Here is a 14,213-nt window from a genome sequence, read left to right as displayed (position 1 = left end):
ATAATGCTACCAGCTGAGACAACCTGACGCAAGTATGGTAAGGAATTCTTCTAAGGTATTAGCCAGTAGTTACTTCACAATTGAAAAATAATTGAAATGCAATGTTACTCAGTCTAGCATTCTCCGAGACCAGAATTTCAGTACAATTGGTGCGACATTCGGTTGATTAGCACCCCGGAGTTGCGGTAAAGCGTCGCACAGGGCTTACCGCCCGGGCGTAGCGATTTTAGCGGCTGCTGCGAAATTCAGTTGACTTTTAGCGGCAGCGCAAACAGTTACTGATAGGCTCATAACAAAGGATGAAACTGAGTACTGTGTACAATGAGCAAGTGTGACCTTAGCTCCTTTAATGAGACTCCAGAGTGCAGGTACCTCGTGGATGGCCTGCTTATATACCGTGCTCCCAAGGGATGCTGGGATCCCTTGGGACTCCAACAGGTAGGCCCTCTGGTGGTAGTGTAATATAGGTTGCAAGGGGTTAAATACATAACATCACTCCCCCCTGTGAAGTCAATAGTACAAGGTGAGACGATCTGGGGCTTTTCACTCCCTTGTCGATCGTCTCAGTACAAATGCGAGTGTGGATGAGTTGGTTAGTTCTTCACTGGGCTGCTGGGCAGCCGGCCTTGCCGGGCTGCTGGGGATGGTGAGTTTGGCTTTGTGGTCAACCATGATGTCAGTTGCCACTTGTGTGTGTGTGTTCGAGGGTCAAAGTTGGTGGTGTCTTCTTCGGTTTGTTCATATCTGTTGGTTTGATTTGGTCCAAATGTTTTCTGTACGTTAGTCTATTGGCCAATTTGACCTGAAACACCCTATTCCCCTCTTTGGCTGTGATGGTGCCAGCGAGCCATTTGGGACCATGTCCATAATTGAGTACAAAAACAAGATCATTGATCTCAATATCACGTGACAAATTTGCACGGTCATGGTACACACTTTGTTGATGCCGCCTGCCCTCCATGTGATCATGGAGATCAGGGTGGACAAGAGAGAGCCTTGTTTTGAATGCCCTTTTCATGAGTAGCTCGGCTGGGGAAGCCCGGTGAGTGAGTGGGGTCTGGTGCGGTAGCTGAGCAGGACTCGGGACAGGCGGGTCTGCAGGGAGCCTTCTGACACAAGTTTCAAGCTTTGCTTGATGGTCTGAACTGCCCGTGCCTAGCCGTTGGATGCGGGCTTGAACGGGGCAGATGTGACGTGCTTGATCCCATTGCGGGTCATGAATTCCTTGAATTCAGCACTGGTGAAACACGGCCCATTGTCGTTGACCAAGACATCAGGCAGGCTATGCGTGGCAAACATGGCTCGTAGACTTTCAATCGTGGCCGTGGACGTGCTTACAGACATTATCGCACATTCAATCCATTTTGAGTAAGCGTCCACGACAATCAAAAACATTTTGCCTAGAAATGGGCCCGCATAGTCCACGTGGATCCTCGACCACAGTTTGGAGGGCCACGACCACAAACTTAGCGGTGCCTCTCTGGGTACATTGCTCAGCTGAGAGCAAGTGTTGCACTGGTGCACACATGACTCTAAATCTGAGTCGATGCCGGGCCACCATACATGGGATCTGGCTTTGGCTTTCATCATTACAATGCCTGGGTGGGTGCTGTGCAGTTCACCAATGAACGTATCTCTGCCTTTCTTGGGCAAGACCACGCGATTGCCCCACAACAGACATTCTGCCTGCAGGGACATTTCGTCTTTGCGCCTGTGGAATGGCTTAATCGCCTCCTGCATCTCTGCTGGGATGCTGGACCAGCTCCCATGGAGGACACAGTTTTTTACCAAGGACAGTAAAGGATCCTGGCAGGTCCAGGTCCTGATCTGGCGGACCGTGACGGGGGACTTTTCGTTCTCGAATGCATCCATTACCAAGTCCGCTGGCTGTGCCATTTTCACCCCAGTGGCGAGCAATGGCAGCCGACTGAGAACATCTACGCAATTCTCTGTGCCCGGTCTGTGGCGGATTACATAGTTGTATGCCGAAAGCGTGAGCGCCCATCTTTGGATGCGGGCAGAGGCATTGGTGTTAATCCCTTTGCTCTCAGAGAACAGCGATATGAGCAGATTGTGGTCAGTTTCAAGCTCAAACTTGAGGCCAAATAAGTACTGGTGTATTTTTTTCACCCCGTAAACACACACCAGAGCCTCTTTTTCAGTCATGCTGTAGGCCCGTTCGGCCTTGGACAAACTCCTGGACGCATAAGCGACCGGTTACAAAATCCCCGATTTGTTAACCAGTTGTAAAACACACCCGACCCTGTATGACGTGCATCGCAAGCTAGCACTAATCGTTTACATGGGTTATACAGGACAAGCAGTTTGTTTGAACACAACAGATTTCTGGTTTTCTTAAAGGCAGCCTCGTGTGAATTCCCCCATTCCCCCATACCCAGTCGTCTCCCTTGCGCAGTAGCGCATCTAGGGGTTCTAGCAGGGTGCTTAACCCAGGTAGGAAATTACCAAAATAGTTAAGGAGTCCCAGGAACGACCACAGCTCCATCACGTTCTGTGGTCTCGGTGCGTTCTTGATGGCCTCCATCTTGGCGTCGGTGGGTCTGATCCCGTCTGCTGCGATTCTTCTTCCCAAGAACTCGACCTCCTGCGCCAGGAAAACACACTTCGAGCGTTTCAACCTGAGCCCCACGCGATCCAACCGACTAAGAACCTCTTCCAGGTTCTGCAAGTGTTCGATGGTGTCCCGACCTGTAACTAGTATGTCGTCCTGGAAAACCACTGTGCAGGCTCTCCATGTTCCGTTGGAAGATTGCCGCGGCCGACCGAATCCCGAACGGGCATCTGTTACAGATGAACAGACCTTTGTGCGTGTTGATGCAGGTGAGGCCTTTCGAAGACTCCTCTAGCTCCAGCCTCATTTGGCCGAGGTCAGGTCCAGCTTGGTGAGTGTCTTCCCTCCAGCCAGGATTGCAAATAGGTCGTCTGCCTTGGGTAGCGGGTACTGGTCCTGTAGCGAAAAATGGTTAATTGTTACTTTATAGTCCCCACAAATTCTGACCGTGCCGTCCTCTTTAAGTACCGGGACAATTCGACTAGCCCATTCGTTGAATTCCGCCGGCGCGATGATGCCTTCTCGCTGCAGCCTGTCCAGCTCAATTTCCACTTTCTCACGCATCATATACGGTACCGCCCGAGCCTTGTGGTGGATGTGTCGCGTACCGGAAGCCAAATGGATCTACACTTTTGCCCCTGAGAAGCTTCCAGTGCCTGGCTCGAACAACGATGGAAACTTGCTCAGAACCTGGGCACATGAGGTGTCGTCGATAGACGAGAGCGCTCGGATGTCGTCCCAGTTCCAGTGGATTTTTCCCAGCCAGCTTCTGCCAAACAATGTGGGACCATCCCCGGCACAATCCACAGCGGGAATTCGTGTACTGCTCCATCATACGAGACTTTGACTTCTGCACTACCAATTACAGGGATTATTTCCTTGGTTTGGTGTGAATGGGGCTGAGCTTGGGTCTGTGTGCCTTGTTGCACCACAGCCTGTCAAAGGCCTTTTTACTCATTATGGACTGACTCACACCCGTTCAGGTTCCATTGATACTAGAATTCCGTTCAGTTCAACTTTCAACATTATTGGTGAACATTTCGTGGTGAATGTGTGTACCCCGTACACTTCTGCCTCCTTGGTTCGAGTCTCCGATTCAGTCTGATCCACAGTGGATCGATCTTCCTCTGCAACGTGGTAGCTTGCAGGGTTTGCAGCTCGCCTGCACATTCGCTGGAGGTGTCCCATTGTTCTGCAGCCACGCATAGTGCTGCTCATCAAAGCGGCATTGATGGGATATCATACGTCCTTACTACACAGTATAAATGCACACGAGGCCCATGCATGAGAGAAGGTCAGTTTGTGACCTGTCCTTTATTCCTTAGCACTCAAGTGATGAAGGTGGGTGGAGCTTCCCCTTTTATACCTGAAGGTCCAGGTTAGGAGTGTCTCCCACCTAGTGGCCAGTGTTCTCACGGTGTACAACTTAGGTCAGTTTATACATGGGTTACAATGCTGGTTGAATACATGACATCACCTCCCCCCCCAAAGTCTTATTGGGATCACAGGTTGAGTCTCTCTGGTGGTTTACGCTCTCTTGTAGAGCGCCTGAGTTGGGGCTCCGGTTGTTGGGCGCTGGCCTGAGTGTCTGCTGTTTGCAGTGCCTCAGGCCTGTCCGGACTGCCCACAGTGACTGGGCTCTCCTCCCTTTGGTTCCGGTGTTCGGTCACCTGTGGTGGAGTGAACTCTATATCGTGTTCTTCCTCTGCTTCTTCTATGGGGTTGATGAACCTCCTTTTTGTTTGATCCACATGTTTGCGGCAGATTTGTCCATTGGTAAGTTTAACTACCAGAATTCTATTTCCCTCTTTGGCAACCACAGTGCCTGCGAGCCATTTGGGCCCTGCAGCGTAGTCGAGGACAAAAACAGGATCATTTACATCAATACATCGCGCCCTCGCATTCCTGTCATGGTACTGATATTGTGACTGGCGCCTGCTCTCGACAATTTCTTTCATGGTGGGGTGTATAAGGGATAATCAGGTTTTGTGCGTCCTTTTCATTAGTAGCTCTGCGGGTGGAACCCCTGTGAGCGAGTGTGGTCGGGATCTATAGGCCAACAGGAGGCGTGATAAGCGGGTTTGTAGGGAACCCCCTTGGAATCTGAGTATCCCCTGTTTGATTATCTGCACTGCTCGTTCTGCCTGGCCGTTTGAGGCCAACTTGAACGGTGCCGTTCTGACATGGTTAATTCCATTGCCTGCCATGAAGTCCTGGAATTCAGTGCTTGTGAAGCACGGGCCATTGTCGCTGACCAAGATGTCCGGTAGACCGTGGGCGGCGAACATTGCCCGTAGACTTTCTATCGTGGCAGAGGATGTGCTTGAATTTAAAATGTCACACTCGATCCATTTGGAGTAGGCGTCTACTACAACCAAAAACATTTTCCCCATGAAAGGACCTGCGTAGTCCACAAGGATGCGTGACCAAGGCTTGGCGGGCCATGGCCAGGGGCTAAGGGGTGCTTCCCTGGGCGCATGGCCCAGCTGGGCACACGTGTTGCACCTGCGACCACAAAGTTCCAGATCTGCGTCTATCCCTGGGCACCAAACGTGTGACCTGGCAATTGCCTTCATCGTGACAATGCCCGGGTGCCCATTGTGGAGTTCTCTGATGAACACCTCTCTGCCCATCTGGGGCATGACTACGCGGTTTCCCCACAGTAGGCAATCGGCCTGAATCGAGAGTTCATCTTTGCGCCTGTGAAATGGTTTAAATTTCTCAGGGCATGCCCTGTACGTGGCTGCCCAGTCCCCATTCAGGACACATTTCTTGACTAGAGACAATAGCGGGTCTCTATTTGTCCAGACTTTAATCTGACGGGCTGTCACAGGTGAGCCTTCGCTTCCGAAAGCTTCAACAGCCATGACCATCTCAGCACCATGCTCGGTAGCCCCCTCAGTGGTGGCTAGTGGGAGCCTGCTGAGTGCATCGGCGCAGTTTTCGGTGCCCGGTCTGTGCCGAATTGTGTAGTCATAGGCAACTAACGTGAGTGCCCACCTCTGTATGCGGGCCGATGCATTTGCATTTATGGCCTTGTTGTCGGCCAAAAGGGACGTTAGAGGTTTGTGATCTGTCTCCAGCTCAAATTTCCTGCCAAACAGGTACTGGTGCATTTTCTTTACCGAATATACACATGCGAGCACCTCCTTTTCTACCATCCCGTAGCCCCTTTCTGCCTGGGACAGACTCCTGGAGGCATAAGTTACCGGCTGTAACTGATCCTTGGCATTGACATGCTGCAACACACACCCGACACCATAGGACGACGCATCGCACGTTAACACAAGTTTCTTACATAGGTCATATAGCGTTAACAGATTGTTAGAACATAACAAATTGCGTGCTCTATTAAAAGCCCTTTCCTGGCTGTCCCCCCAGACCCATTCACGACCTTTGCATAGGAGCACGTGTAGCGGCTCTAGCAGCGTGCTCAATTTGGGAAGAAAGTTACCAAAATAGTTCAGGAGCCCCAGGAACGAACGCAGCTCCGTCGTGTTACGGGGTCTGGGTGCTCTCTGGATCGCTTCCGTCTTGGATGCAGTAGGGCTGATCCCGTCTGCTGCTACCCTCATCCCCAGGAATTCTACCTCTGGAGCTAGGAAGACGCACTTCGCCTTTTTCAGTCGCAGACCTACCAGGTCCAGTCTGCGTAGCACCTCCTCCAGGTTGTGGAGGTGTTCTTCAGTATTGTAACCCGTAATGAGGATGTCGTCCTGAAAAACCACCGTCCCTGGAATCGACTTGAGGAGGCTTTCCATATTTTGTTGGAAGATCGCCGCGGCCGAGCGAATCCCGAACGGACATCTGTTGTACTCAAACAACCCCTTGTGTGTCGTGATGGTGGTCAGCTTCTTCGACTCACTCGCCAGCTCCTGGGTCATGTAAGCTGAGGTCAGGTCCAATTTTGAAAAAGTTTGCCACCGGATAGCGTCGCAAAGAGGTCCTCCACTCTCGGTAGCGGGTACTGATCTTGGAGTGACACCCGATTGATGGTGGCCTTGTAATCGCCACATATCCTGACCGACCCATCCGCCTTGAGCACCGGCACAATCGGGCTCGCCCAGTCACTGAATTCGACTGGCGAGATGATGCCTTCCCTCAACAGGCGGTCCAATTCGCCTTCTATCTTTTCCCGCATCACGTACGGCACCGCTCTGGCCTTGTGGTGTACTGGTCTGGCGTCCGGGTTTATGTGAATCACTACCTTGGCCCCCATGAAAGTGCCAATGCCGGGTTGAAATAATGAGTCAAATTTGTCCAGGACCTGTGAGCATGATACTCGCTCCACAGAGGAAATTGCATTGACATCGCCCCATTTCCAGTTCATGACAGCAAGCCAACTCCTCCCCAGTATTGCGGGACCGTCCCCTGGGACAATCCAGAGTGGCAACCTGTTCTCCGAATCTTTGTGGGTCACGACTACCATGGCGCTGCCTAGCACCGGAATGATCTGCTTTGTGTAAGTCCGTAGCTGTGCGTCAATCAGCGATAATTTTGGCCTCCTGGCCTTGGATTCCCACAACTTTTCGAACTGTTTGATACCCATCAGGGATTGGCTGGCACCCGTGTCTAACTCCATTGATACTGGGATGCCATTGAGGAGCACTTTCATCATTATCGGTGGCGTCCTGGTGTATGAACTGTATACGTGCTCCACATGAACTCGCTGAACTTCAGCTTCCAGCGATTTCCCCCAGTGTCCATTTCTGCAATTTCTGCAGGTATTTTGCTCATCTCTGCAAACTCCGGCTGAATGTATGCCTCCACACCTCCAGCATGAGTTGCGGTTTGAAACAAAAGGTCCCTTGCCAGTCGATCGTCCCTGACTGCCCCTGTTATTGTCCTTGAGTGCACCATTAACAGGTGTTGATGGCCCCTTTACTGGCCGCTTTGTCCCTTGCAATGGCGTGAATCGCTGTTCAGCTTGCCATTGTCTCTGTCGAACTCCCCCTCTGGGTTCGACTACATGTTGGGGCATGCCTGACTGCCCTTGTCTACCTGGAGAACTGTGTGCTGCTTTAACAATGTTGAATCTCTGTCCCAACCATTCCTTAACACAGTACCTCTCGTCTGTTCTGCTAGTGGCCATGCTCGCGTGGTTTAAATCCCAGTTTCTTGTCGCCATTGATACGTCCTTACTACACAGTATAAATGCATACGAGGCCCATGCTTGAGAGAAGGTCAGTCTGTGACCTGTCCTTTATTCCTTAGCACTCAAGTGATGAAGGTGGGTGGAGCTTCCCCTTTTATACCTGAAGGTCCAGGTTAGGAGTGTCTCCCACCTAGTGGTCAGTGTTCTCACGGCGTACAACTTAGGTCAGTTTATACATGGGTTACAATGCTGGTTGAATACATGACAGGGTTGATGATCACCTCCACAGCACCAACAAGGTGTTAACTGCCTCGCATTAACGATTGATGGCGGACTCTGGGTCATCTGAGATCGGGCAGCAGCAGCCGGCGTGTACGTTCTGTCATGTGTATTCCTGCTCGAAAACGACGTTACTTTATTCACAGTACTGGCCGAAACTTCTTTGCTCTGCGAAATCTGTTTGGTGTTGTTGCTGGTGGACATAAATGCCTGGGCTATCGTTATGGCTTTACTTCGATTCAGAGTTTCAACAGTTAACAGTTTGCGAAGGATTGCCTCATGGCCAATGCTCAGTACAAAAAAGTCTCTGAGCATTTGTTCTAGGAATCCCTCAAATTCACAATGTCCTGCAAGGTGCCTTAGTTCGGCGACATAGCTCGCCACTTCCTGGCCCTCCGACCGTTGACATGTGTAGAACCAATATCTCGCCATCAAGACGCTTTCCTTAGGATTTAGGTGCTCCCGGACCAGCATACACAATTCTTCATAGGATTTAGCTGTTGATTTTGCCAGAGCTAGGAGATTCTTTATGAGGCCATAGGATGTTGCCGCACAGACAGTTAGGAGGATCGCCCTTCGTTTGGCAGCGTTCTCGTCCCCTTCCAGCTCGTTGGCCACAAAGTATTAGTTGAGTCTCTCCACGAAGGCTTCCCAATCGTTCCCTTCTGAGAACTTCTCCAGGATACTAACTGTTCTTTGCATTTTTGTGCGGTTGTTCGTTAACTCGTCGCCAATTGATAGGTTCATAACAAAGGATGTGTACAATGAACTAGTGTGACCTTAGCTCCTTTAATGAGACTCCAGAGTGCAGGTATCGCATGGGTGACCTGCTTATATACCATGCTCCCAAAGGATGCTGGGATCTCTTGGGACTCCAACAGGTGGGCCCTCTGGTGGTGGTGTGATACAGGTTGCAAGGGATTAAATACATAACATCTACCACCTCACCCTTTAGCGCCAGGTAGATGCTGATGTGAGTACGTTTTTCGTTTTTGCGCCTCAATGACAGCCTGCCGCTCAACTCGCCCAGAGAAAGCGGGTGTTCGTACCCGAGAGGGGTGCTGCCAGACCGGTATTTAAAGGGATGAACAACCAGGTCAGAGATCACAGTGAGTGCTACATATTCTGCCAGCACAGTGCGTAGCTCTTGCCTTGCTGCGGCTGCTCAATTGTTACAGTTACCAGTAACCTAGCTGTTTGAAACTCTGCATATTGATGGGGGCAGTGCAGGCACACCACCTTGACCTGTGGTGACTAATTGGTAGGCGCCGGCTGCAGAGACGGAATATGGGTAATATGGGGCAGGAGGAGAGACCGCAGAGGGCAGGACAGGAGGCCGCAACCCCTCCCACCCCGCAGAATTTTTCGGGAGCACTTCTATATAACAATGTCGGAGGAGCAGTGCTTAAGAAGGCTGCGGATCCACAAAGAGGTGATCACGGGGCCCTGCCGCCTCCTGCACCCGGACCTAGAGGCTCACATCGAGACCAGGACTTTGCTGTAGGGGGCAGTGAAGGTCACAGTGGCGCTGAGCTTCTACACTACCGGCTCCTTCCAGGCTACAGGAGGAGATATCTGCAACATCTCGCAGTTTGCTGTGCATTGCTGCATCCGTCACATTCCAGACGTTGTATACAGCAGGAGTTTGGAATACGTCAACTTTAGCATGACGAGGGAGAAGCAGGAGGAGCACTCATGTGGTTTCGCCAGGATAGCGGGCTTCCCCACGGTTCAGGGCGCCATTGACTACTCACGTGGTGTTGCGGGCACCTCTGCAGAATGCGGAGGAATTTCTGAACCGCAAGGGCTACCACTCGCTCAATGTTTAGTTGGTGTGCGACCACAGGCAGCACATCCTCACAGCAACCACGACTCTTCCAGCCATCACATGCAGGTTGTGGCTGACTGCTCGGTGACAAAGGCTATACTCTAGCCATCTGGCTGACGACACCCCTCCGCAACCCCACCACCCCTGCTGAGCAGCGCTGCAATGAAAGCCATGCCATCACCAGGAACATCATAGAACAGATTATCTGGCTGCTGAAGCAGCGGTTCTGCTGCCTTGACCACTCTGGAGAGACCCTTCAGTACTCTCCTGATCGAGTCTCCATCTTTATCGTTGTCTGCTGCATGCTGCGCAACCTGGCCGTCATGAGGGCCCAGGCATTGCCACCGGGGATGGCAGCTGGCAAACGAGCCAAAGGTGGACAGAGTAAACATTACAGGGACATCCTCAAAGCCTTCCTGATAAAGTGCAACATCCCCACTGACACCTGAGTTTCATCGCTGAGCGCATGCAGAAACCAAGCGCAGACAGCGGAAAGAGCGTGCGGCAAACCAATCCCACCCTCCCTTTCCCTCAACCACTGTGCGTTCCACCTGTGGCAGGGACTGTGGCTCTCGTATTGGACTGTTCAGCCACCTAAGGACTCATTCTAAGAGTGGATTACGAAGGACCGCCTATGATGATGGAGGAAGAGGATGATCATGAGGCACAGCATGGCGATGCAGACCAGGAGGAGGATCAGCAGCCACGGAGGAGGCAACGTGATACTGTTGCTGCAGCAAAGGCTTCTCGTTCAGCGCCTCATCATGCAGTGATTCCAATAAATGCAACACATGATGAGTGCCCATCATAGTCACATCGCTCCGTACTGAACTCATCGTGTAGCACCCTGCAAATCCCAAAGTATAAACATCATAATAATCCAACGGCCAAATCATTAATTTATTGTCTTCAATAAGAGTGTGCCCTCAACCAGCACAACACCGAACCATCATCAGCAACTCATTAACAATGATCCAACACCCCTTGAAACATAATAACCCACAAGCAAGTGCAAAAATATACCAGTGACCACGCACCCGTGCGTACAGCCCGATGACCTCCGACATTGGCGCCCCCTGGTGTCTGGTGACCTCACGCATAAATACATAACAATATCTCCTTTCCAGATCTTAATATCCGTCTTTTTACAAATTAAGATGGTCTGGGACTTTCCGCTCACAAGTTGATCGTCTCAGTTCAACTTTAGTTCGAGGCGAGCGTTCTGAGTCAGTTGTGACTGAAGGCTGAGTAACCGATCTGATGGGAGTGGTAATGACCACATCAGGGACTGGAGGTCCAGTTTCAATAATGGCAGCAAAGTCCTCTGATGAATGAACATCGGTTGGTTGGTCACTGACTGCATCTTCCTCAAGCGGTTCCAGTTCATCCGTGTGCCGCAGTTTTATCTGATCAACATGTTTCCTGCACGTTTGCCCATTCTTGAGCACGACAATAAACACTCTGTTACCCTCCTTGGCTGTAACAGTACCGGCGATCCACTTTGGACCTTGACCATAGTTCAGTACATAAACCGGATCGTTGACAGAGATGTCATGTGACACAGCAGCATGATCATGATACCCTTGCTGACTTTGACGTCTGTTTTCAACACGATCATTCAAATCGGGATGAACAAGAGAGAGCTTGGTCTTGAGATTTCTCTTCATCAGTAATTCAGCAGGGGAGACCCCAGTAAGCGTATGAGGTTTGGTCCTTTAACTGAGCAGTATACAGGACAAGTGAGTCTGCAGTGAACCCTGAGTTACACATTTCATACACTGCTTGATCATTTGAACAGCACACTCTGCTTGACCATTAGAAGCAGGTTTGAATGGGGCTGACCTCACATGTTTAATATCATTGAGTTTCATGAGCTCTTGAAACTCCAGACTTGTGAAGCAAGATCTGTTGCTCACAACAATGTCAGGCAAACCATGAGTAGCAAACATGACACGAAGGCTCTCAATAGTAGCTGTGGACGTACTGGATGACATAATAATACACTCTATCCACTTTGAATATGCATCCACCACAACAAAAAACATCTTTCCCAGGAAAGAGCCCGCAAAATCGATGTGGATCCTCGACCAAAGACTCAGCGGAGATTCCACTGGTGCTTTACTTAGCTGCATGCAAGTATTGCACAGATGCACACATGATTCCAGATCAGAGTCAATTCCAGGCCACCTGAGCCCGAGCAATGGCTTTCATCATGACAATACCAGGATGAGTGCCATGTAGTTCACATACAAATTTTTCTCTACCTTTCTTAGGCATAACAATATGATTACCCCACAGTAAACAATCTGACTGAATGGACAGTTCATCTTTGCGACGGTTGTAAGGTTTGGTCTCATCACACATTTCCATAGGTATTGCAGACCAATCACCACTGAGGACACAACATTTCACAACCGATAAAATAGGGTCATGGCTGGTCCAGATTCTAACTTCTTGAGTAGTGACAGGAGTTCCTTCACTCTCAAAAGCATCCATTACTAACAGTAGATCTACAGGTTGAGGCGTCTCCATATAGGTGTGGGCAATGGCAGACGACTCAGTGCATCGGCACAATTCTCAGTGCCAAGTCTATGACGAATAACATAACCATAGGCAGACAATGTCAATGCCCACGTCTGGATACGGGATGATGCATTGGTATTAATACCTTTGTTTTCCGAAAACAATGAAATGAGTGGCTTGTGATCCATTTTGAGTTCAAACCAAAGACCAAACAGGTACTGATGCATCTTTTTGACCCCATACACACAGGCCAGAGCTTTTTCTGCCATGCTGTAAACTCTTTCCGCCTTTGACAAACGTCTCGAAGCATACGCAACAGGTTGTAGCTTATCCGACTCATTTGATTGTTGGAGTACACAGCCAACCCCATATGATGAAGCATCACAGGCCAATACAAGACGCTTACACGGATCATAATGAACAAGCAACTTTTTTGAACAGAGCAGATTCTCAGCTTTCTCAAAGGCTCTATCTTGAGACACACCCCAGACCTAGTTGTCGCCTTTTATGAGTAGCACATGCAGTGGTTCTAGTAAAGTGCTCAGTCTGGGTAAGAAATTACCGAAGTAGTTGAGTAGCCCAAGGAATGAACGCTGCTCCGTCACATTCTGAGGCCTGGGTGCATTTTTGATGGCCTTGGTTTTCGAATCAGTAGGCCTAATGCCATCAGCAGCAATCTTCCTCCCCAGGAATTTAACTTCAGGTGCCATGAAGACACACTTTGAACATTTCAGCCTGAGTCCCACTTTGTCCAGACGATGTAGGACTTCTTCAAGATTGTTCAGTAGTGTCGCAACCTGTAACCAGAATGTCATCTTGAAACACGACAGTTCTAGAAACGGACTTCAGTAGGCTCTCCATATTCCTCTGAAATATGGCTGCAGCTGAACGTGGTGAGTCAGAGAGGTGGAGCAGCGTTGGTGAGGCCTATAAAAGGCCAGTGGGGAGTCCGGGGACCAGCGTGGTGAGTCGGAGAGGTGGAGCAGCGTTGGTGAAGCCTATAAAATGCCAGCGGGGAGTCCGGGGACCAGCGTGGTGAGTCGGAGAGGCCTGCTGGTGCAGCTGCAGCAGGGAGAGAAGGCAAAAAAGAAATAGAAAGAAATTGAAAGGTGACGTCACAGCCAAGGGGGTAAGTGATTGGCTGGTGATTGGTGAGTAGTTTTTCTTTTTCTTTTCTTTTTCAGTAAGTAACCTTTACCATTATTGTTGCCAAATTAAGTTAATCTAGGGCAGGAGAGCTTGGGCACATGTTATGCTCCTCCTGAACTATGTGGGAAGTCAGGGACGCTTCCACTGTCCCAGACGACTATATATGCGGTAAGTGTATCTGGCTGCAGCTCCCTACAGACCGCATTGCAGCACTGGAGCTGCGGGTGGATTCACTCTGGAGCATCCATGATGCTGAGAATGACGTGAATAGCATGTTTAGTGAGTTGGTCTTACCACAGGTAAAGGTTACACAGCCAGATAGGGGATGGGTGACCAACAGGAAGAGCAGTGGAAGGAAGGTAGTGCAGGGGTCCCCTGCGGTCATCCCCCTGCAAAACAGATACACTGCTTTGGGTACTGTTGAGGGGGATGACTCCAGGGGAGGGCAGCAGCAGCCAAGTCCATGGCACAATGGGTGGCCCAGCTGTACAGAAGGGCAGGAAAAAGAGTGGGAGAGATATAGTGATAGGGGATTCTATTGTAAGGGGAATAGATGCAACCGAGACTCCAGGATGTTTTGTTGCCTCCCTGATGCAAGGGTCAAGGATGTCTCGGAGCGGCTGCAGGACATTTTGAAGGGGGAGGGTAAACAGCCAGTTGTCGTGGTGCATATAGGTACCAATGATATAGGTAAAAAACGAGATGAGGTCCTACAAGACGAATTTAGGGAGCTAGGAGCTAAATTAAAAAGTAGGACCTCAAAAGTA

The 14,213-nt window shown here is 50.2% G+C and overlaps 1 protein-coding gene across 4 annotated transcripts in view; it reads left to right on the top strand.

Moving 5' to 3' along the window:
* LOC139280197 (sperm-specific sodium:proton exchanger-like) overlaps window positions 1-14,213 on the top strand; it is a 654,445-nt gene that overhangs the window by 532,077 nt on the left and 108,155 nt on the right. The window lies entirely within an intron of this gene.

Source organism: Pristiophorus japonicus, chromosome 14, assembly GCF_044704955.1.
Source record: "Pristiophorus japonicus isolate sPriJap1 chromosome 14, sPriJap1.hap1, whole genome shotgun sequence".
In the NCBI taxonomy this organism is placed as follows: domain Eukaryota; kingdom Metazoa; phylum Chordata; class Chondrichthyes; family Pristiophoridae; genus Pristiophorus; species Pristiophorus japonicus.
The sequence above is the reverse complement of the archived record's forward strand: the minus strand, read 5'-3'. Positions and strand labels throughout refer to the sequence as shown.